Genomic DNA, 23,888 nt, shown 5'->3' with positions numbered 1-23,888 from the left:
AGCATCCCGAAAGGGGGATACGTGATCAAATCGTCTCAAATTGAAAATTTTGTATAGCAGAGTTTTGGGGTCTCTGAATGCGATCGACGTCACTCCGTGAGATGATGTTACCGTAAGCAGGATAGCAGTAGTAAATGACAGAAAATACCATCGACTGCATAAGGTGAAGCTTGGTGAATTCCGGCAGCAGACTTATGAATCTGTAAAGGCCTCTTAATCCGTCAAGGCCCGTACCAGATTTTGTGGGATGACATGAAGGACAGTGCACTTGCCTACATTGAGCCTTAACCCATTGTCAACAGACCTTTTACTGATGTTTCTCAAGACTTGAGTTTATATTGGTAAAGGCCTCAGGCACTGAACCAGGATCATAGGACAAGTGCAAATGTCATCAGCGTACAAATGTGCCGTACAATGTTTGATACACGTAGGGAAGTCAGAAGTTTACAGATTAAACAGTACAGGACCAAGACAACTTCCCTGAAGTACACCTCGCCTTCCGACTATAGAGGCAGATGTCTCATTCTCAATCTTTGTTACCTGGCTTCTTCCTCCAATACAAGACTTCACCCACTCAATAGCATTCACATCAAAACCATAAAAGTGCATTTTAGCCAGCAACATCCTATAACTTATTGAGTCGAAAGCCTGCGAATAATTCAACTTGACAACGGAACTATACCTTCTGCTGTCTTTAGCATCAATCAAACCACAAAACAGATTTGAAAAGGCAGTGCAAGTACCGTGGTTGTGTCTGAAACCAGATTGAGTTTTTGATAAAATATTTTCATCATACATATATTTCATCAGTTGTCAAGTTGTTATTTTCTCTAAAATTTTTGACATTGCAGGCAAAATTGAAATTAGTCTAAATTAATTAACACTATGAGGGGTGAGTACCTTAGGTAGGGGGTAAACTATACTTTCTTTCCATCTCTGAGGAAATATCCCTTCAGTAAAGGACTCATTTATCAGATGCGCAATGTCACCTAAAGCATAAGGGCTCACTTCTTTCATCATTTGTATGGATATTTAATCAATTACTGCTGCTCTTGAATTTATTTCGTTCGTTGATGATTTTACATCATCAAGAGTTACGGCATGATATTTAAAGACAGCTGTCGCATCATTCATCTTATTTACATTAAAGTAATCAATTATTCCATCGCTAGCATCACTTGAACTGCTCATTTCATTAAAATATATATTTAACTCGTTCAAATCCAAGTTGTGCGGTATATTCTTCTTAGTAGATTTTACAAAAACATTACACTTCTTAAGGCAAGTCTAGAAATCTTTGGAGTAAGGTTTTACACTTAATTTTTTAAGAGACTTAATTTTGTTCGGTGTATACTTAACCGTAACGAGGAAGGTGTGTCTTGAACTAATTCTCACACACCAATATACTCTTCAATTAGTAGTATGTATACCTACATACACCAGTGATAACAGATTTGTAAAAGTCTGAAAGATTGAGGTTTCAATATTATAAACGTTATAGATCTTCTAGAATAAAGTAAAGAGTAAAGAAGCAACAAAAAATTTGCACGTGTATTCCCACTTATAGTGGGAGAAAAATAATAACTCATAAAGTAAACTATTTTATTCAACAAATTTGGAAATTTAATCTTTTGAGATGCTGAATGTCCTTTAGTGCCTCTAAATGTCAGTAGTAAATCAGAAGAGAGAAGGGTGGCCAACCTGTATTGGTTTGCGGCACCATTGTTGCCTGTCAGACAATACCACCCTAATCACAATTCTCAACTCCAATCTGACTGTTATTAATTGAGATGCTGAACAATTACTTCCCTAATTAATTACTTGTTACCAAGGTTCTATACAATACATAACGTAGGATTATTAGGAATTGATTGAATGATAGTTGCATATACAACAACACAAATATTACCAATCAACAAATGTTTATCATGTGAGAATTAAAATTGTAATTAAAGCGGTTTTCTGTTTTGCCAAAAGTTTATTTTGTGCTTGTTTATAATTAAAAATTATTGCAGCGTACATTATAACAAACACTTCATAACATAATAAGTCTCGTAGTCTTGTGATGAAAAATTCACAATTTTTCCTCAAACTTCTGTGACATTTTATTACCTTCCTCCAGTTAGAAGTCTGGCAGCTATGCATGTAGAAACTTCTCCAAGGTCTTTTCTACAATTGAAAGTCTTTTCCAACATCATTTCTAAGGCTCTTTTGCCTTATCCGTCTCTTTGTTCCAGTTTCTCGATTATATCTGGATCGATGGATTTATCACGATGATAGATACTACTAATAAGCATCTCATATGTAGCAAAATATTACTAAACACTGTTCATAAAGTGCGGAGTAAAACATATTTAAACAAGGAATCAGTTAAAGAAACATAATAATTTTGGCAGTATTCAAAAAGAATGTAGGCGCGCGCACAGAGAAATAGAATTAAGCAGTAAAATTGTGAAAAAAAAAACAGATAAAATATATGTAAACAATAAACTGTTGTCCTAAAACATGGCACTACTTGAAACATACGGACATCAACATCGGGTGAAAAGCATAACAAACACCCTAACGTGCAACAACTAAAATTAACAGAGGTAATCGTCAGATAGAGGATACAGAGTTTCTAATGAGTTCAGGTAGGACGAGTTGCCGCAGTCGGATCTGATATGGCTGAGGGTAGCGTTATTGGCGGGGAAACGCAATCAGCTGTGGGATTGACGATAAAACCTGATTACTGATGGAGATATAGGCACCGGTACTTGGTGTCTGATAGACCTACTCCCACTTACCGTTTGTATAAACCATTCCACTAATAATCACTCCGTAATCTTCAAGGAAATTAATTTATGAATATTATACTTCGGTAACAGTTAGCATGCATTTTTATACTATTAAAATAATCTAATATTGATATAAATAACAGGTTATTCTTTTTAATAAGTTAAATGTCTACAACATATGAAGTGATCAACTTTTACACGTGTGATGAAGTAACAAAATACTACACTAATGAATTAAAACTATCTATCGTACTCCTGTCTTTTAAAAAAATCGATCTTTGTAGCATAACATGATTATTAATGTGTTTTTTCACATTGTCTAGAAATTTATAAATTATTATTTCATAGTTTCATCATTTTCATACATTTTAAATTTGAGGTGTATTTTCATATTTTAGAGGTTGGTTATTACCAAATCCTTAACTGGTCTTCCTGGTAGCATTGTTTTCAGTAGTTCCCTTAACAAGACGTTAGTGTGTAATACCCTCCTTAGTTTGCATGGTTACAAACAAGAGAGTTTGTAAGACTGATAATGTAACTCTTAACAGAAATACTGATTTTACGATTGTGGAAGTTGGGTTACGTGTTACGAGCAATCGACATCTTAATCCGATCTCCTCAAATATATTTCTGTATTCGATAGTTCCCTTCATATTATATAGATTCACATATTATTTACGTGTATAACATCTTAGTTATGTAGCAATCACTATTACTAATCGTCAGAGTAAGTTTGTAACTCTATTTAACTGGCCTTTCAAATTAGGTCTCTCTACCTACTAATCCTGATAGATAAATGGTTTCGGATATTTACCCAAGGTATACACAAGGTATACGTTACACAATGTAGAACAGCAGTTTAGAAGGATTTAAACCTACCATTCGTTTTAAACTTACACTTAAAACCTAAGTGTGGGAATCGAGAGCAACTCAAAAATTGCGTATCATGCCTGACTGATACACAATTTTTGCTGTCCAGATTGGAGAAAATGGATTGAGACGTTGTCACTCCGAAGAAGTTAAGGGCACTAACAACTTGTCACACACGCTCAAGCGAAGCGGAACACTAACAAAAAAAATAAATCATGGTATTTCCTGTGGTATTACGGCACTTATCTGATACAATAAGCGCATGAAAGCGATGGTTGGGAGAGGAGTAAAGGCCTTTGCCTTATTTTTTGGACATAGACCTAAATTTCATGGTGTGCTACAAATGATGTTTGTTCAGATTCGACTGCTCAAATATTTTGGTTTCTTAGTTTTGAATATTGATAGCCAAAGTTGCCTAACCTCAACCGAAGGTTGATTTAGTGGCCGGTCTGATAATTTTACGTATTAAATCTTTGCATCTGAAAAATAATCTTCTCATGTTTTTTATTGTTGGTTTCATGGGATGTTTTTCATGTGTTTTTTATAAGACCAGCAGTGTTTTATATTTCTCCACTATTCATTTTTTATATTTTTATATGTTCATTAATTATTATATTTAATGGCCTTTTGTTTCCGGTTATATATTCCCTATTACAAGAACATCTTATACTGTAAATACATTATTTTGAGTTATGTATACCGCTTTTTAGTTTCATTTTTACAAGAATTTGCATAAGGACGGCAATGGCTTTATCCAATCATTTATATGTACTAGGTCTGCTACAAACCTCAGGAAGAGGGGGGATTTCACCTTTAAAACAGAGTGTTGTACATTTTGTAACATATAACAATAGCAAATATCCAAAATCCTATTAATCCTTGCAAACCATCCTTTGTCAATGAAAAACTTAAAAAAAACCATTTCCTCCCTGATGTTACGATTGAGGAAGTTTGATTTAGTGTCACAACCATTCGACATTCTTATCTGATCTCTTTGAAATCAATGTGTCTTCAAGAGTATAATATCGAAGTTATAGGGTGATGCTACCAAGCGAGAGGGTTTGTAACATTGATAACTAGGCTTTGTATAACTCGGTCTTAACTACAATCCTGATGTTGTGATTGGGGAAGTTTGATGTCGTGGCCAAACCGATATCCTTATCTGGTCTGCCTGATAGCATTGTATTTTTTCTTAGTTCCCTTAACAATACTTTAGTGTATAATAGATAGCTATGTCATCGCATTCTACGAGCAGCCCTAAATTGTCAGCATTGTAGCGAGTTTCATGTTAGTCTGGTTAGATATTTTCTTGTACTGCATCAAAATAAAAAAGGAGAAGATCTAAACCTTTTGTGATAATTTTTATTCAAATATGTATTACTATAGTGAAAACATTAATTACTTAATTTAACCAATTATAAAAACTAAACAAATTATTGAAAATAGGACAGAATAAAAACTTTTGTTAAATAATTTAAGATTCAAACCTATTAAATAATTAAAAACCCAATTTTTTTTATATTCAGGAAAAATATATAAGTAAAGACTACTAAAATTTTCTGGAAAAACGTCGTTTTCGTGTATTCAAAGCGATTGTATGAAACGGATATGGGTTAAATAGATGCCATCATCAAGAGATTTTGTTTTTTAAAGCCTTTAATGTATGTATATTTACTTGTATAGATTGTTTGGCAAGTAAAGAAGCGTATTAAGGATAATAAGTATATAATTATAACATTAATAAGTCACAACAAACCGTATTCAATGACAAAAACTCACAACACAATTTTTAAGAGTTTTCGTATAACTACATTATGAGTGTACATATACAAAAATATGTTATTTAAACAAAAAATGTATAAGTGCAAAATTAACTCTTTAGCATATATTATACAATGAGAAACCTATGAGACTAATATTAAAATTCTTTTGATTATAAAGGTTCCATACAGCATATTATTACGTTCTTATAAACATAATATATTCTTTAACTTGGTACATACCTAAATGCTGCTTTTATAATTTAATGCGTATTATCATCGTATTTTAGAATAATTACATTTAAGGATTTATCTGTTTATGCCTTATAGCTCATCTCATTTTTCTCAGGTAATTTGTATTGTAATAAAATGAACTTACGCTGTTTTAAAATTTTGTTTATCTGGTTGGTTAACCCCGTCTATAAAGAATTATATGAAGATTTCAAAAAATATTATCTTCTATCTAAATGCTTTCATGGACTAAAGCACGATGTCAATGTACGTTTAAAAAACGTTGTTTGTACAAACTGCCTAAAAGTACTTTTGTTACTACTTTACAGATATAATCTTGGAGCCGAGAGATAATTCTGTTTTATTTATTTTTTTTAATTGTTTAAACTCCACGTTTAGAACCATTAAACTAAATGCTATGAAACAGTGTAATTTTTCGGAGAGAAATAAAAAAGATAAAGTCTATTCCAGAGGTGGAAGACAAGACTTTCCAACCCATATGTCTTTGTCACAAACTTACTGAATCTCTTGGTTTTCCACAAGAAAACGTGCATTTATTTAAACGATTTGCACTTTTGATAATGAAGTTCTCAGTGTATAAAGTTTATAAGACCATCCCTCTGTACAGTTTAGACTTTTAAATACAGTTGTAGCAGTTGTAGTCTGTATTAAGTTTATAATATCCATACAGTTATTATATGTTGCCAATAAATACTCTACACTCATCTGACAATGAATTAAGGCCCATTTGAACCTTTAGAGCTGAGAGACTTGGGTACTAAAAGGAGAGTGCTTTGAGGTATCTTCCAAATAAAAATTATTTATTGTTGGGAAATGAAAAGTTATATTTGCTTTTACTATCTGAAATCCTTTAGAGCATACCAAACAACTTTCTTCCTTGTGAGAAGTAGATTTGTATAATACTAATAGAACACGATGAATAGCCCAATAATTAAACATTCTTATGTTCAACTTTATTTTGTAAAAAGCCCCTTGCTTATATTCAACTACACTAGCACGTGACACACGTTCTGTAATACACTTTAATCAGTTACAGATAATCACTTCTTTTTAATGTAATCATACTAATTATATTAAATAATAATATTCATAAGGTTATAAAAAATAAGTTGTTTAAATTTTACAAAGGTGGTCCAATGTTTTGCAATACATATATAAAGCATCCATACAATGATGTCCTTATTTGGCCATCTTTTCTATGTAATGTTTAGGTGAATATTTCTTTGAATATAGTTGAAGAGCCGTAATCAAATGTTTATAATATAAGAACACAGCTTGTTTGTTGAAAGACAGTTAGTAGAGAGGCAAAGAACTCGCAAGCCGTGATGATTTTGAAGGGGATCAAAATAGCAGGGTATAAAGAGTTAAAACTATGAAACTGCAGCTATCTCAAATCATATTTAACTCCAGACGTCGAAACGATGAAAACAATCCATATGGAAACTGAGATGTAGAGACGAGAGATGTCGTTTAGAGCTTCTTCGTCACCGACTGTTTTGGATATCTTCATATGGACGTAGATTCCAGGAGTCAAATCTGCCACAGCGTTAGACTTCAGATGCTGCAATAAGTTGAAGGTGGACTGAAACTGAACTTATTCTTATTGCAACACAACTATCATTTGTGTCTCTCACGGTCGGATTTAAGTATACCAAAGTAAGACAACTTTGATTTTAGAAAAAATATCGTTTGCTTATGGAGACGACGAGATGAGGAGGCCCTCGTTCCACGAAATCCAATACTGAGCTGGTGAGTAATTTGTATGTTTGTGGAATACAATAACAGTGTAATAAGTCAGCTGACTGTAGATCGGCAAGTCATAGTTAATCCCTATAAACAAAATAGGTTGCATTGTTGACACCGTTATTGGGAATAAACAAGAGTCCCTTAATGTCAGAATAGGTTATATGGGGGTGGGGGCATTTCTAGAGTACAATCTAAGCTACAAATACAACAATAAATATTATTTTGAATACTTAAAGAGGACGATTTTGAAACAACTTTGTAAAAAACTTTCTAATTCTATTACTCTTTATAAGGTATAGTTTACTGCAATGTTTTATTTAGTATAGTTTTTGTCTTTTAATAACTCCAGGGTTAATGTTCTAAAGTTGTCTTTTGGACCGTAGGACTTGTAAACTTGACAAAAAAGATTGATAGAGACATTATAATTGCAATGTACGTAATTGTAAACATACACATATTTGGGGCTAAAAGATAATAAATAAAGAACATATTTTAAGGTTATACACACTAATTTTTAAGTCCTTTGACAGAATTTGTAATAAGTTGTAACAAAGATGATTATTAAAAATTTAGAAATCTTTGGAACATTAAATCATCTTGTATTTGAAATACCTAACTGTTATCAAAAACATATCCATATAAATTTAATGTCGTTATATTTATCAAACCTTTTTGGTTTTTAAAAACTTCGATGGTTAAGGAAGCACATGGTTAATGAACGGTTCTCAAAATATTTCTCAAATCGAAGACTTAAAAAGTTATATTATCCACCAAAAGAGCAACGAACCTCAATTTCACTTTTGGGATAGCGGTTTCTCTTATGTAGTACTAAAAAGAGGAAGTAAAATAAAATCACTGATTAAATTGTCTATTACGTTATATAATGTATTAGAAAGATATAAAATACAGTCAATCTTATTAAAGACGGTGTTATGACAAATTACCAATAAACGTACAGCAGCCACCTGGAAGTGGTAAACTTCTTAACTCAAGTTCCGATACGAGTTTTGGTCGCTATAACTTTATAGATTACAGTTCCTAGCCCAAGTTAAAAACGGAAATCATAATATAAATTTTAAGCAGCAAGATGTTTAAAGTACAATATTATGCACGTTTTAGAAAATGAAATAATCCAAATCGAGAAGCAGATTTTCATTTTTATGGTTCTATTGGCCATTGAACACAAGAGAACGTTGGCCTAGTTATTTCCCCAGACACTGTTAATTTTAAAATAGCATATCTACTTATTACTGATACTTACTTAAGTCAAAAGTGAAAGGTCGAACATAAAAATAAATTAAGAATGAAGTGACAGGAAGGGATTTGGGATCCAATATACTGCATTAGCATATATGATGTTTAGCCATTAGCCAAATCCCAGAAATGTATAAGGTGTCATGGAAGTCAAATAGTGGAGAGCTCTATTCAAAGACTTTCTAAACAGAATATTAGTTTAACGAGAGAACTCCGTGCTATATACCACCATAATAATATATGTGCTCTATAATAATAATGTGTGTTTTAAGTTTTAAAAATTTTAATTTGAGAGATATACCTAATGTTAATGAGTATTATATCAATTTATGTCTATTTTCACACCATGGATATAACTCAGCAAAACACGAGGTTGAAGTTCTATTATATTATGGTCATAGGGTTACACCCCACAGGAGTTCTAAAGTGTGTTATACCAGTCATCTAAGGTTATTAACATTGATTATTAACAACTTTTAAAACCATAATAAAATTGGCTTATTAATAATATAAGTAGTGATTAACGATAAATTCAAATACCAGTTCTTGTAGTTCTTATCAGTATATGGGCATTCTTATCTTGTTTCTTGCCCCTTCCACCCAACTACCAAGTTTTGGTGCAACCACCGCTTAACACGCAAAGATTTGATTATCAGGATAATCTGACCACCACCCGCTCCACAGGCTGCACGGCATTTAGAACAAAAATAAATTATTTACTTGCATGTGTGCGTCGTTGTATTCAATTTTAATTTGCAGAATTTTTTGAAAACCAGCCAAAATTGAGAAATTATGTGTTCTCACGAGTTTTTTATGATCTACAACGATTATACATAGAGAAAATCTTGTTTTCGTGGTGCTAAGCTGTAATACAAGTCTTAAACATCCGCACACGATAGGTATGACAATGTTAGCAGATTCACAGAGTCACTGTTTCAGGATTTCTGTGCTTTTGACTCTACATATTTCAAGATTATTTTTAAAGATTAAGCGTTTCCAAAGTGTGGCATTTAAAGTATCGTATTCTAAAAGCTACATTAAACACTATATTATATTATAAGTAAATATTTTGTGCGTACATTGAGATTTCAAGAGTTCAGAGGCCAAAACTCACATGTACGATTGCGTTTAAAGTCCCCTTTTGATGGACTTACGCAATCATTCTAAAATTTATAATGCACGAAAAATACATTAAATGAACTCCTAATCCTCGTATCCCTGGAGAAAAATAATAAATGAATGCACAAGTTTAAAATATTGCAAACTTTGTTTTTGTAAGTACTACAGACAACTTCTCCTTCAGTAATTCAAATACATTTAGCAGGCTATTAATACTTACATGTCCATTACTGAACCGGTGTAATCTCAGTATACATTAATATAATTATGTTTTTAATTGAATTAATTTTAAGGGTAATTTTTTTAAGTAGCTGAGAAACCTGTCATTTTACTTAGTCCTAAAAATAAAATTGCGATTGCTTTTCTGAAGTGTTCTAAGTTACTTAGGAATGTTTTAGATTGGAGGTAAGAGCAGCCACCTGTAGAGATTCCACAAGGATAGATTTGGTTTTCTACATATTATTATGTCACTTCGAAAGTAGAATAGACCATCTCTGTTTTGTACTTTCCAGTCAAAGCGGGTTGGGGACGGCACTCCCCCATGTGCAGGCTAGCAACTCCAACCCACTCTAACAGTCGTCCTCCGCAGAAGGCTAGAACTATCGGCCACCCTCTTGCATACTACGAGTAATGTTCCGCTCCTAAATATACATAGATAGGATTACCCACGTTTAAATAAATAATAGCTGTACCTAATTTAAGTTTAACTGTAAGCTGTAAACCAACCACAAGTAAACCTTTCTTTTAGGAATTTCAGGAATTCCTACTGTACACAATTAAGACATCTACTGTGTGTAGTTAATTAACTGTCGACAACTTTGTATAATTTTTAGAAATTTCATTTATTCAATACATATACGAGATAGTATTGAAAAATAGTAGTGTTTAGTGGTTCAGATATTTCAAAAATAATACTTATCTTAGCGAAGATAATCTAAAATGTTTATATAAATATCCAAAAAAAGTATGCGCAATCATTTTTTAATATATTACAATTGTTGTAGAGTTCATCTTTATAGCTTTTGGCATATATTTGAATTACTTAACTTAGTTAAAAAATATGAAGCAAACTAGCAGTATGGTTATTATATTTTAAAATATCCTCTATGAATAAATATTAGAAGTCCAACATCAATTAAGGGGGGGAAATCAATTATATGAACAAAGTCTTACTTAATTTAGTTGCTATTCACGGAAGATGCTGGAGTCTCGCATCCCTCAATGAATTCAAAAATTTTTTTAAAGTTTGATACAAACCTTGCATCTATGTCTTCTTTGGCAGGTGAAGTCAGTACTAGTTGTTACATTAGTTAGTAATCTGCAAGATAGATTTATCAAGTTAAAAATAACTACGAGAGCAAATTCAGGCTCACAATAACGCACTAAACGTCTATATAATCACCTAAAGTGGGAAACATATGTGTGAAAGATGAGAAATAACGTTATTAACCTAATAATATTATAAATATGAAAGTAACTTTCTTTGATGCGCTTTCACGTGTAATATTGAAACGATTGTAATGAACTTTTACGTGCACATTTTGGTATGCATGTAATTATACTTATCATCTGCATACTTAAAATGTTTTTAATGAACAAGGTAAAAGTATAATTTTATTAAAAGTTTAAATTTTCTTATCTAGATATTGTCTTACTCTGTGCTACACAGCACTTACAGAAAAGGTTAAAATCAGAAAAGTAATTACCATCAAGCTTTTTCTATTATTTGAAGACATTAAGCAAATTTAAAATAGAGGTTATATTCATTAAACATAACAGTTGTGGTATTACAAAAGAAAATATTTGCACAGAACAGTTGATTACATTTAAACAGGCTCTTGCGATTAATAATATTAGTTTGCCCATTTTAAGAAACCAAGATGGAGATTTTGCGCAACTTTAGAGATCAGGATTCTGGTGGGATTTCCGAAACAAGAATATGCTTATATGTTAATCTTGGATTCTAAGAATGTCCGTGTAAAATTGCATTATAATCGGCCTAGTAGTTTTTACTTAACACACATATGAATATACATTTAAAAACACACAGACACTACCACACACACCAAACAGACACCATTAAATTTTATATAAAAGTATATGTTTACCACGCATACAATTTTAAATAGCAGAGACAATAGTGTTATAGTGAGAGAAACGTGGAAAGCCATTGGATATAGAATTTGTATCGTTAATGAATGTGTTACTAGTTATTTGTAATCAATATTACTTATCTTTAGTTGGAGTCATAAAAGACTTATATTACACACTTAGTCACACTATGACCCTTTAACTTTGTCTAAGACACTGGAAGCTTTTACAACAATCTCTATGCAACATCATAAAGGAAAGTCTTCCCTCGCAACACATCATAATCACTCTATATAAAGATAATAACCATATAAAAATTAATACAATTGGTTAAATGTATGATATAATACAGGAGAATACTTTTAATCATACTAGAGTAATAAAAATTAACACAATTCACAAGGTTTAATAAAATTTGTAGTGGAAGTAAACAGGGATCTGGAACACATGAAGTACGCAGGGGTGTATCCTATTTACCAAAGAACTGATTGAGCAAAATAAATATGTTGATATGTGATTCGTATAATAACACGTTGTCAAATAAAAGAGGGATGATAAATTAAGGTGACAGTAATACCCATTTAGAGGGTAATCATCTGCTTTAAACAGGTCATTAATTTGCAATGCCAAATGCAATCGCCATCTTGGCCTTCCCTACTACTACTGAACAAGAAATGTTGTCTCTCTCACCGTTGTCATTTGTTCACAACTTCTTTCTTAACTAAATATTCTGATACAGTTTTTTAGCTCAAAGTTAGATGATATATGCACTCAGTTTTATTGGCGTTGCTTAAAATTATTTTAAGGTAAAGTAGACTAAATATTTAGAATGCGTTAACGAAATACATATTGCGTAAACATAAGATGATTTTAGAATGATGAGTTAATCATCATGACATCTAAATTGAAAAGAATTATTTTTAAATTTAAAATAATTACTGCTAGATTGGGGCGTGGCGTTTAACAAACTTTTCAACTAAGATGAATGGAGTGTCAACTTTAGCTTCCGACCAGCCAGAGATCAGAGATGAGACACAATTAATATCAGTTACTTTAAGCTTGTCTTACTAATTCGTTAAAAATGAATTAATTTATTGACTAGTATAAGAAATAAGTAAGAAACGGCATGTCACAATATAGAGGTTACAATCTGAAATTTTAAAAAGCTACCTCCCGTACCATGCTTTTAAGGAGGGGGGGGTATTTTTTATCATTCAAAAATTTAAAAAAAAATATTTTAATAAGTATGGTGAGGGTTTGCACATCGATATCTCAACCCGTTTGGAATATATCCAGGTGTATCGGTATTTAATTTACACCCTAAGATATAAAGGGTTGTTTGCCCATAACGTTTGCTAGGACCGTCGTAGCGACGTTTTTGTTCATGTCACTTTGATTCTATTAAATAGGCTATTTAAATGATATGTTACAAGATAGGGGTTGTAATTTGAAAATTTAAAGTTACCCGCCGTATCGCTCTTTGATCAGTGGGGAGGGGGATTCTTATCATTAAAAAAAAAAATTTAATTAGTATGGTGAAGGTTTTACATCGATATATCCTAATCAGTTTGGAATATCTCTAGGCGTATAAGACCTAATTTGCTGTATTAGGACCCTGTATAACGGAACATCCTCATTTCATTTTTAAAATACCTATGTATCTGTAATCAATTTACTATTAAGAAAGACTTATGAACAAAGGACTACTCACATGTGTGTAAGGCTCGAACAAGGATATCTTTGTGTGGGCAAGAATGGTAACCTCAGAGCTCTCACTTTAGGTTCATCAAACACTTTGTATTTCTTTGCTTATTTTCCACTTTTTTTAAAATCGGGACGTTGAATAGCTATCAATCGACTTGTATTATTCATCCTGATTTGTGTAAGTAGCAATAGCCTAATGTAACATCAGTACAAATGAAAAGGTCTTCCAATTACGTGCTATTTTGGTTATTTCAAACAGATATGTGCCATACACAACCAAATTCATACAGGAGAATAGGATCTGTGTTGTTCTTTGTTTGAAGGTTATTTTTGACGATGGAAGGATTGTGAAGGAAACAGGATTTTTCCGGACATTTTGCCATCGTTCAGTGAAACAAGAAAACAGTAACAATACGTTTTCGAGATCTGCAATCTGATGTCTTCTTCAGGTAAAGAACTAACCTAATACATAATTACAAACTAGGTTAAAATAAACAAATCTTACTAAAGCGTTGTGGGGCACGCCTAAGTCAGGAATCACAACCTACATGTTGTTTGTCAACTTCACTAACTCTAAAGACATGCACTTAATACAAAACTATACCAAACACTAATCATTAAAACTAAATTACGGAATACAGGTCACACAATACGTCTTCACTCGTCCTACTAACCACCTACGGACTGACCAGAGGGACTAGCCAATGGTAATCGTGACAGCTGGCTAAAACAAGATGGCGGAAATACAAGGGAAGGGGGACAGGAATGGGCCCTTTCGTTATTATTGGTTCATGCGTAGATGAACTTCTTAAAACCATATTGTGACTCCGCATTGGTTTATTACAAATATCCGATCCGTTTGATACTTTTGGTTTTCTCTTTAGTTCATTTTTTAGGAATTGGGCAACCAAAGCGGCCTAATCTCGACTGATGGTTGACTGATTGGTTGGTCTGCCAATTTAATGTATGTTGCCTCAATTAATTTCCTTTTGAAGAAATGTGGTTCCCGATGTATTATGTGGGCTTCATCCCAATTCATATGATGGTCTTCGGACCAACAATGGTGTGCAATTTTTGACTTTTCTGTGAAACCCTTTCTCGTGTTTTCTTTGTGTTCTTTTATCCTTACGTTTAGTGGTCTTTTTTGTCTCGTCTATGTATTTCCTATTGCAGCTACTTTTATACTGTAAAAACAGTTTTTTGGAATCCTGTGTGCCATTTTTTGGTTTTGTTTTTACGAGACTTTGTTCTAAGAGTGTTGTGTGTTTTAAAACGCGGTTCTAATGTTGTACTTTCTACCTACTCTTCTAATTTTCTCCGATAATCCCGGCACATAAGGGATTGACATAAAACGCAAATTGATCAAAATTCTGTTTTTTCTGACTCAGGAATGATTCTTCTGGTTCGTTTGCACTTATTAATTACTAATTGAGGGTATCCCATTGCTTCTGAGATCCGATTCAATTTTCTTAAATTCTTCTTTTATTCCATCTTTTATCTGAGCACAAGCTCTTTGCTCTATCAAACAACGAGTAGGCTACTCCTTCTTTGACAGATTTTTGATGGTTGGAAATGATAATTTAAATATTTTCCTATGTGTTTTATCTTTCGAAAAACCAGTTGCCTTAAGGACATCCCTATCTCTTAATACACACACATCCAAAAAGGGAAGCTTGTTTTGGACTTCCACTTCCATTGTGAGGCGGATGGAAGGAGAAATACTATTAATGTGATTCAAAAAATTATTTAATTCAATGTCTCCATGAGAAAAAATAACAAAGGTATCATCCACATACCTCCACCAAATCTTCGGTTTGAACTGAGCTCAAGCCAAAGCTTTTCGCTCGAATTCCTTCCATAAAGATATTGGCGAAAATAGGAGACAGTGGAGAACCCATTGCCATCCCCTCATCTTGACGGTAAATTTTACCCTATAACTCAAAATAATTGCATTGAGTGCATAGTTCTAACAGTTCCATAATTACTGGCACGGGAAGTTTAGTTCTATCCTTTAATGTTTGGTCTTCTTTGAGACGTGATTTAATAATTCCGAGAGTTTCTGGAACTGGTACATTTGTAAATAGACTTTCGACATCAAAACTTACCAGCTTGTCAGTTCCAGTCAACTTTAAGGGATTTTGACTTCTCTACGAAATCCCTGGAATTTTTGATGAAAGAGTCAGTTTTTTCCTACCAATGGCGTTTAAGATGTCCAAGAGGACCTTAGACAATTCTCTGCAAGGCGATATCACGAGAACTAATGATGGGCCGGAGAGGGATGGTAGGTTTGTGGATTTTGGGAAGGCCATACATATGGGGGATTTTGGAGTGGTGAGGAGTACCACAGTAGCGTTGCCTTTGTCGGCAGGTAAGATTTTGACTAAGTCGTACTTGACTCAGTAGCGTATAAAGAAAAGATTGCGGAAACTTTAAATACTGGCAAATATACAGTTTTAAATAAAGACCCCGACTGATTCATTTGAACGCAAAGTAGCAAACACCTTAAGAAAACATAAAGAATTTTTTTTCAGAAAAATTTAGATCTAAATTAAACTCCTCGTCTTTTCCAATCGAGTTGAGATTCTTTGTACATTCTGTATGTATTCTAACACTATCTGTTCATATATATATATATATATATATATATATATATATATATAATATATATATATATATATATATATATATATATATAATATGCTATTGTTTTTTGCTCATTGAAAGTAATATGAAGGTTTACAACTACTTAAAAAAAGTAATATTTTAAATCTTTTTATTTTTTTATCCTATCGATAGCAAGATCTTATTTTCTGACACTACAAAAAACTAAAAACAGTTAAATCTCTGATGTATTCAATCATTGCTTTTGTCATTTGTGAGAGAGACATCCTTGGTTTCTAAAGGAAATACAAAATTTAAAAAAATTTAATGTGTTGTTGTAATTCCTTTAAATACGAGCGATTACAACAAGAAAAGTATGTAATCTCTGTCCCTGCAACAAACAACAGCTTTTAAAATGATATCAAAATTGAGATTTAATATCTCCTTCTTTCGTTCCTAAAGGCGGTTAGTTAGTTCCTTTCCTATATAAGGTTTAAGTTATATAAAATTTCAATTGATAAACTTGACTACCTACATGACTAGTATAGAAAATTATTTTAAAACTTTTAAATACGTTTTGGGTTTCTATTAAAATAATATACAACATTCTAAGGAAGTTAAGGTAACGTTAAAATACAATCTTTTCCCGAAAAATTTTACCCTACAATTTTCACTGCTCGAAAATTATTTTGAGAGTTAAAATGCCCATATAACAGTATTCAGTAGCTCAGGAGGGACTGGACAACTCCACAGTATGCAAGCTATAGAGCTTCTTGGTAACCAACTGTAAATAGCTATCTTGAGGCGTGAATGGATTATTAATGTTTTTACACAGATAATCTACATGAAAATCCCAGTTCATATTAATGTGAACCTAATTCCGAAGAATTTTACTACACAAGGAGCACCGAGTCTAAACATTATTCAATCTAATATCTAATGGAAGGTCAAGAGGATGGTTAGACGAGAAAAATGATGGTTACAGAGGTATACTGTTTTAAAAATATATTTATTTAATTTAAAAATCAGTTAGTAAAAATAGAAGAATATTGTATCAAATTGTGCTTGCATGGGACATTTTAATTAAGACATTCAAAGAGACGAGTAGTGTAATCAGCGAAAAAAAATGATTTTTAGATCGTAATATAAGGGCAGAAGTATTTGCAAATGGAGTTTTTTACTGAATAGGAGGCGTTACTGAATAATAAGAACATTAACGGTTCTAAGATGGATCTCTGGGGAAAACCAGTATAGATTAAGTTAAACGACTTACCGTTATATATTTGGAGAGCTCTACAAAACAAATTGTGATATTCTAGTACGATGAGAACCAATTTAAAAAGCCACACCCCTGATACCATAGTGTTACAGGTTTTTAAATATATTTGACAATATTTTGAAGTTAACTGACTGTTTGCATATATACAATTTTTCCGTTTTTCAACTAACGAGTGACGCCTTTAGACTATAGATGTCCAAATAACCACAATCACAAATAATGAGAATATCACGAATAAAACATTCAACGCAAATTAAAGGATACACCAATTGCGCAATCCTTTAGATTTATAAACCGATAACTGCAATCAGATTGCAAAGTTTTCCTTACTTTACGGAACGCCACCTCTCTCATAGGTACGAATAATAAGGAGCTGTAAAGTTTATATTGCTTCTTAATTTGATTTACCTGTTTTGTCTACGTAGTAGGTATTTGCTTTTGTAATGTAATCAAATAAACGGGATTATTTAATTATATATAATAAAAATATAATTTCTCTTAAAGATTTCCCCACGCTTTTGGACATCTATAAATAAACAACATAAGTATAATCTTGCTCAGTTTGTAAATATTACAGTGAATAGAATATTGAACCTTACAAGAATCATAGCAAGACAACAAATGGTTCAAAATTACTTATTACAATGAAATAGTTATAAATGTATATCTGTTTCTCTTGATTGGATCATAGCCAAAATTAAAACTCCTATATTACAGTAAGATACATATAAACAATGATTGGATTTCTTAACCTATGTATTTGACTTAGTATTTTGTTCCATTTAATAATCAAAACATAAAACTGAAACATTAATGCAGCACTTTTGATAAGATAACACTTTAGGTATGATATTGGCAACTAAGCCATCGCCTGATGTTATGATCTTATTGGAATTACTAACTACCAATAAAAAGATCCTGAACGAAAAGAATTGGCTGGCTGGATAGAATTGGAGTTTTGAAATAAAAAAAGACTAAGCAATAAATTTCAAGAACAAAATTGTTTCAAAGATCATAGGATATGTTGCGATTCCTTTGCACTGTCTAGGAGTAAACGTAATCAAGCCCAGATGTAAACGAATGTCAGATCTTAACAATGAGGACCTTCTCAAATATCTCTGGGTCCTAAGGAAGAGACAAACCACGACGAAAACAAGCAAAAATCGGCTGAAAAGTTAAGATTTGTTGTTCCATGAATGCCCTTTCACCTTTTCTATACAAGAAGTTTAATTCTCTACTCCCATATTAATAGCACAAAAATTATGTTCTTGTTTCATAACTTCACCGATTATTGACAAAATGTATATATAAGCATGCATATGCCATGCCAACCCACTACTATACGAGCCACGTAGTCTCTGCCTTTGAAGTCAGCCAACTTTGTTTCCATTAATGGATAAACTTCCATGAACAGGTTCATCGCAGTTATCACCAACCATCCTAGAGGTACAGATATCAGCGTATTTAGCAAGTCTTGACCTATAGTCTGACTGTCGGAATTAGAAACTACCCTTGGTAGAGGAAGGTCGAAAAGGCCAGTCTGCCCAGAAGTTTAGTTAGATGGGTGAGGAGTAATAGCTTATACCGAATGGCGATAACACATCTGAGTATACAGATATCAGCGTTCGTTAAGAAATTAGATTGTTATTGAGCCTGGTAGTTTGTGGTGGTCTTTTTCATTGATTATTGAGCCGTTTTAAACTTTTCGGCCATCTGAATAATACATTCAATACGCATAACCATATCAAAGGTATGGCAGTTTATAGATTGTCTTAAGACAGTTACATAGTTGAATAACTCAAGTTAAAGAGGTAATGTGTGAAGGAATGTTTTGCGATGCATTTAATTTTGGAGCCTAATAAAGTAATGGGTATTTTTAATCCTTGATGCTACAACACTTATGATACAGTGCTTTACTTATCCTCATTATTATAAGGAATTTAAGACAATCATACTTTTATAAAAATGTTCTCATAGATATGCAATTTCATTAAATTTCAAACTTATGCTTAAATTTCCCAGCAAATTCAAATTGCTTCTTTGTGTTGGGTCAATTTCTTCTGAAATGCTTAAATCGTCACCTATACGGAATACTGAATATAATTATGTGGCTAGGAACAATGTAAGTACCGGTATGTGATATTATACTTGTCAAGGGAATTTCTTTAATACGATTTTGTTCAAGATGATTAATCCATAAGGGATCAAGGTCTTAATTCTATTACCACAACAAACAGATCACTAAGCGTTGTGCAGATATTAACGAGTAAAGCAAACCCCCAGTGGTTGCCTAGCAAAATAAACAAGGGTAAGATTAGTTGGCTTGAGCAAGCTTATATATCTCAGACGTGACTGTGGGTTTATAAAGGACTGATGGTCTATTGCTACAGTGAGAGTTTATCTTATACCTCTATGTTGGAGTATGGGGGTGGGGGGGGGGGGGGGTGGGGGGGGGGGGGGGTGGGGGGGGGGGGGGGTGGGGGGGGGGGGGGGTGGGGGGGGGGGGGGGTGGGGGGGGGGGGGGAAAATCCACTTTTTGAACATTCTGAACTAAAGTTTTGTATATTCGTCTGTAGAGGTAGCCATCTTGATTTTAGCTCCATAAGAGCATTGTTTTAATCTCAAACAGTTTTACGACCAATTTCTCATATAATTATTGGATTTGTCTCATTTTTAAATGATTTAATTAATACAAACCCAAGTCTGAAGTCACCTATAATTATGAGGGGATATTTTATCGTTGGCCGGCATCCAAAAACCATTACAACCACCTACACAAGGGTTGTGTGCCTTTTACCAAACCTGGGAGATGACATATATTACATATTCAATTGTTATTTGAGGAGAACCAATGTATGCGTAAACTCTTTAATTGTACTTTTTACTATTTAGACAATACAAATTTAAGTTTCTGAAGTGAATATGTATAGATTTTAGAATAGTTTAAATATTTAAATGTACATATAAACATAAAGATTTTGCAGCGTCCTAAGGTCGGACATACCTGAATATTTTTCTGTCTTATTCTAAATGTTGGTAAAACTGCTTGTTTAGTGCGTGTTTGGCAACTTTCTAACAGCGCTACCTAACTTGTCATTGCAATTACTCGATTGAATGTGTACTATAATTATATATTTCTTTTACCTCTAGGATCACTTTTTATTTAAAAGCTGTTTTAACAATACTGAAAGGTTTGAAAGTTATAAGACTCCTTATAATATTTTGCCATCCTTTAAGTGTAACAAATGTAACCTAAAGTTTCCATTTTTGCAATCTGATATCTTCCTCAAGTGAACAAATCGTATCATACTATTTAAGTACGTCTGTTATGCAGAATATAAAAAGACTTGGGTCGTAAGTGACATTGGGAGCATTTATTTATTTTTTTACATGTCGCTCCTCACCTCTTTCTGTGCCTATTTTCTGAGTGATTTAATATCTATTTCTTGCTCTTTCCTGAAATAAATTTTTACCTGGTGAGGCGTAGTCCCAGACGAAGAAACCGTGAAAAAAACTCATTGTGCTAATGTCTAGACTTGGCAGGAAAATAATGAGTTTCGGTGAGTTTCACCACTATTGTCCCTAACCCTTTATCTCTGTACAAACTGTGCACTTTAAACTATTATAAATCATCTAGCAAGGTTTTTCAGTATTCAAATGAAACATAAATTGTTATTTTCTGCAGCTCTATTTTCATAATTTTAATGCACTATTAACTCTTCTTAACTATTTCATCATTAACATAGCAAAATAAGGAACTATTTTATTGTTACTAAAATTGTATTTATACTTGCAAGTACCAGTTTTAATACAACCAATTCTTGCTAATCTGAAGATAATTCTACTAATAAGAGTTAAGGAGATAAGTTTAAATTTGCAATATAAGTGAGATTTTTTGTAACACAGCAGGAACGTCAGATGCCTGTTATATTACATGTTTGCTCTCTGGCCCATTGAGTGTGGGTCCATAACAACAGAGATAATTTATAAAAAATACTCTAACATATATATTAGACTTGTTTAAGTTATGTACGTACGTGTGATAATACGTTCTTGATGAGGGGAAAATCTTCAAACACATTTTCTAACATTAGCCGCTACAATGTTCATATCACAAATTTTAAATCTGAATACAGAATATTGCCCTGTGTTTCGTGGAATTGAATGCCGCCTGCCTTTACATGACGTCACCTGGGAATTCGTTTATTACTCCAGAGAGGGAAGAGCACTTAGTGTTTCTTAGTTTAAAAATCCAATTAAATATCTCTCATTGTCTGGGTTATAGCAAAATGTAAGGCATATATAATTGAGTGTTTACTTATATTATGACTTCATATGTAGTTAAGAGTAATTAAAATATGAAATAAGTTTTTTTTTGTTTTAATAATCCAACATAAAACGTATTTTAAGAAAGTAATTATTTTAAGTTATAGTAACATATCATTGAAAACAAAATTCTCCATAAATTATCCTAATTAATTAAAAACCATTTACTCTTAAAATGTTTACAAAACATTTAATTCGTAAAAATTTGCATAAAAAAGGAAATATATAAATTGATACAAAACAACGTAAATAAAATAATAAATTAAATGTTTAAAGTTATATTTCCTTGATCATTGCCTATTTAAACATATTTAACAAAAATTAATTGAAAATAAATACAATGTGCAGTAATAAATTTTAAATGTGGACTTGAACGATATTGTTTACATAAAAACTGAGTTTGATAAGAAACCATTTGTAACATGCTAGCAGCCCACCTGTAAGAAAATATCATACTCTGAGAAATGTAAAATTAGAGAGAGAAGGAAGGAAAGTAAGTTTGTGAATTTAAACATATTATAAATTTACAACTATATAAAACAATAATACTAACAGAAATTTAAAGTTAATTATCACCATGATCATTACATACCTTAACTATTTATATTAATCATAAACATATATAAACATTCACACAAAACTACCTCTCACTTGACGGGCAAGAACGATAAACAATACACCAAAGCACTCACGTTGTAAAACAATATTGTGTTTTTGATTGATTTGGTTTCTGTCACACATGTAAACTACTCAGTGTAAGATTTATATAACATACATGACAAATAATCCATTGTAATTTAAATTAAATTTTTAAAATTTGGAAATACCCTAATTTATGTTTGTGTAAATCACACACACACACTACACGCGCGCGCGCCTAATAATTTTGTCAGTGTAATGAAATCTTTTTGTTATAAATACGTTTAGATTATTATTTTTACTGTCCTCATAAAATGCAAAATATTGTTGCATTAATTCTTATTGCAAACTTATTTTCGATATTGATCAAGTTGTTTTTAAAGACAGACATAAATAATGTTTGTAAATTATTTATTAAATTATAAAACTTAGAATCGTTAGCAATCCCTGTATATCATAGATATGCGGTTATTTATTTATGATGTCATTTATTATCTTAAAAACATATTATTCATTGTTGCAAAATAATACATGATTACAATATTAAATATATATTACTTTAGATACCTTCAATAAACTCAAATTTTGTTCACTTGGAGGTTTTTAGAGAACCTTATCCAACTATGGAAGTACAAGCTAAATTCTCCCTGTAGCAATAGACAATCAGTCATTTATAAACCCACAGTCACGTTGTTGAGATGTTATAAGCTTGCTCAAGCCAATTAATCTTACCCCTTGTTAATTTGCTAGGCAACCACTGGGGGTTTGTTTACTCCTTGATATCTGCACAACGCTTAGTGATCTGTTGTTATGGTGATAGAATTAATATTTGATGCATCATGGATTAATCAATTAAGACATCAGAGTACTAAAGGATTTCCGTTGATAAGTATATATATGTACTTAACGTTCCTAAGAACATTCGGTATTCTTTATAGCTGCCAGTTTTGTTTATTTAAAAAGTAATAACCTAATACTATGGGTATATAAAATTTGTTAATAAATTCAAGAGCAATATAACTGGCTCCCGTGTGCGATTTCAATCGCATTGCATATTTAAGAAAACATATTTTTACAAATGTATGGTCTGAAATTCATTATTATAATAAGGATAAGTAAAATATTATAAGTGCTGTAACAGGGTAGACCCCATTAAAAATACCCATTAGTTGATTTTTATATAAAATTTTAGGTATCGCATTACGTTATTTCTTACACACTACCGCTTTAACTTAAGTTATGTAACTACAAGTAAGTGCTTTTTTTAAGACAATCCGTAAATTTTCCACACCTTCGTACGGAACTGTTTGTGCTTATTGCATTGTATTATTAAGATGGCCAAAACATTTAAATAGCTCAATAATGAACGTAAAGGCTACTGTAATTACCATGCTTGGCATAAGAATGAATTCCATATACTCTTATATTAGTAAAAAGGCGGTTCGAAGGATTAATCCCTCTTGGGTAGGA

The sequence above is a fragment of the Homalodisca vitripennis genome, chromosome 5, assembly GCF_021130785.1.
Source record: "Homalodisca vitripennis isolate AUS2020 chromosome 5, UT_GWSS_2.1, whole genome shotgun sequence".
Lineage (NCBI taxonomy): Eukaryota > Metazoa > Arthropoda > Insecta > Hemiptera > Cicadellidae > Homalodisca > Homalodisca vitripennis.
This window is presented reverse-complemented; position numbering follows the sequence as displayed.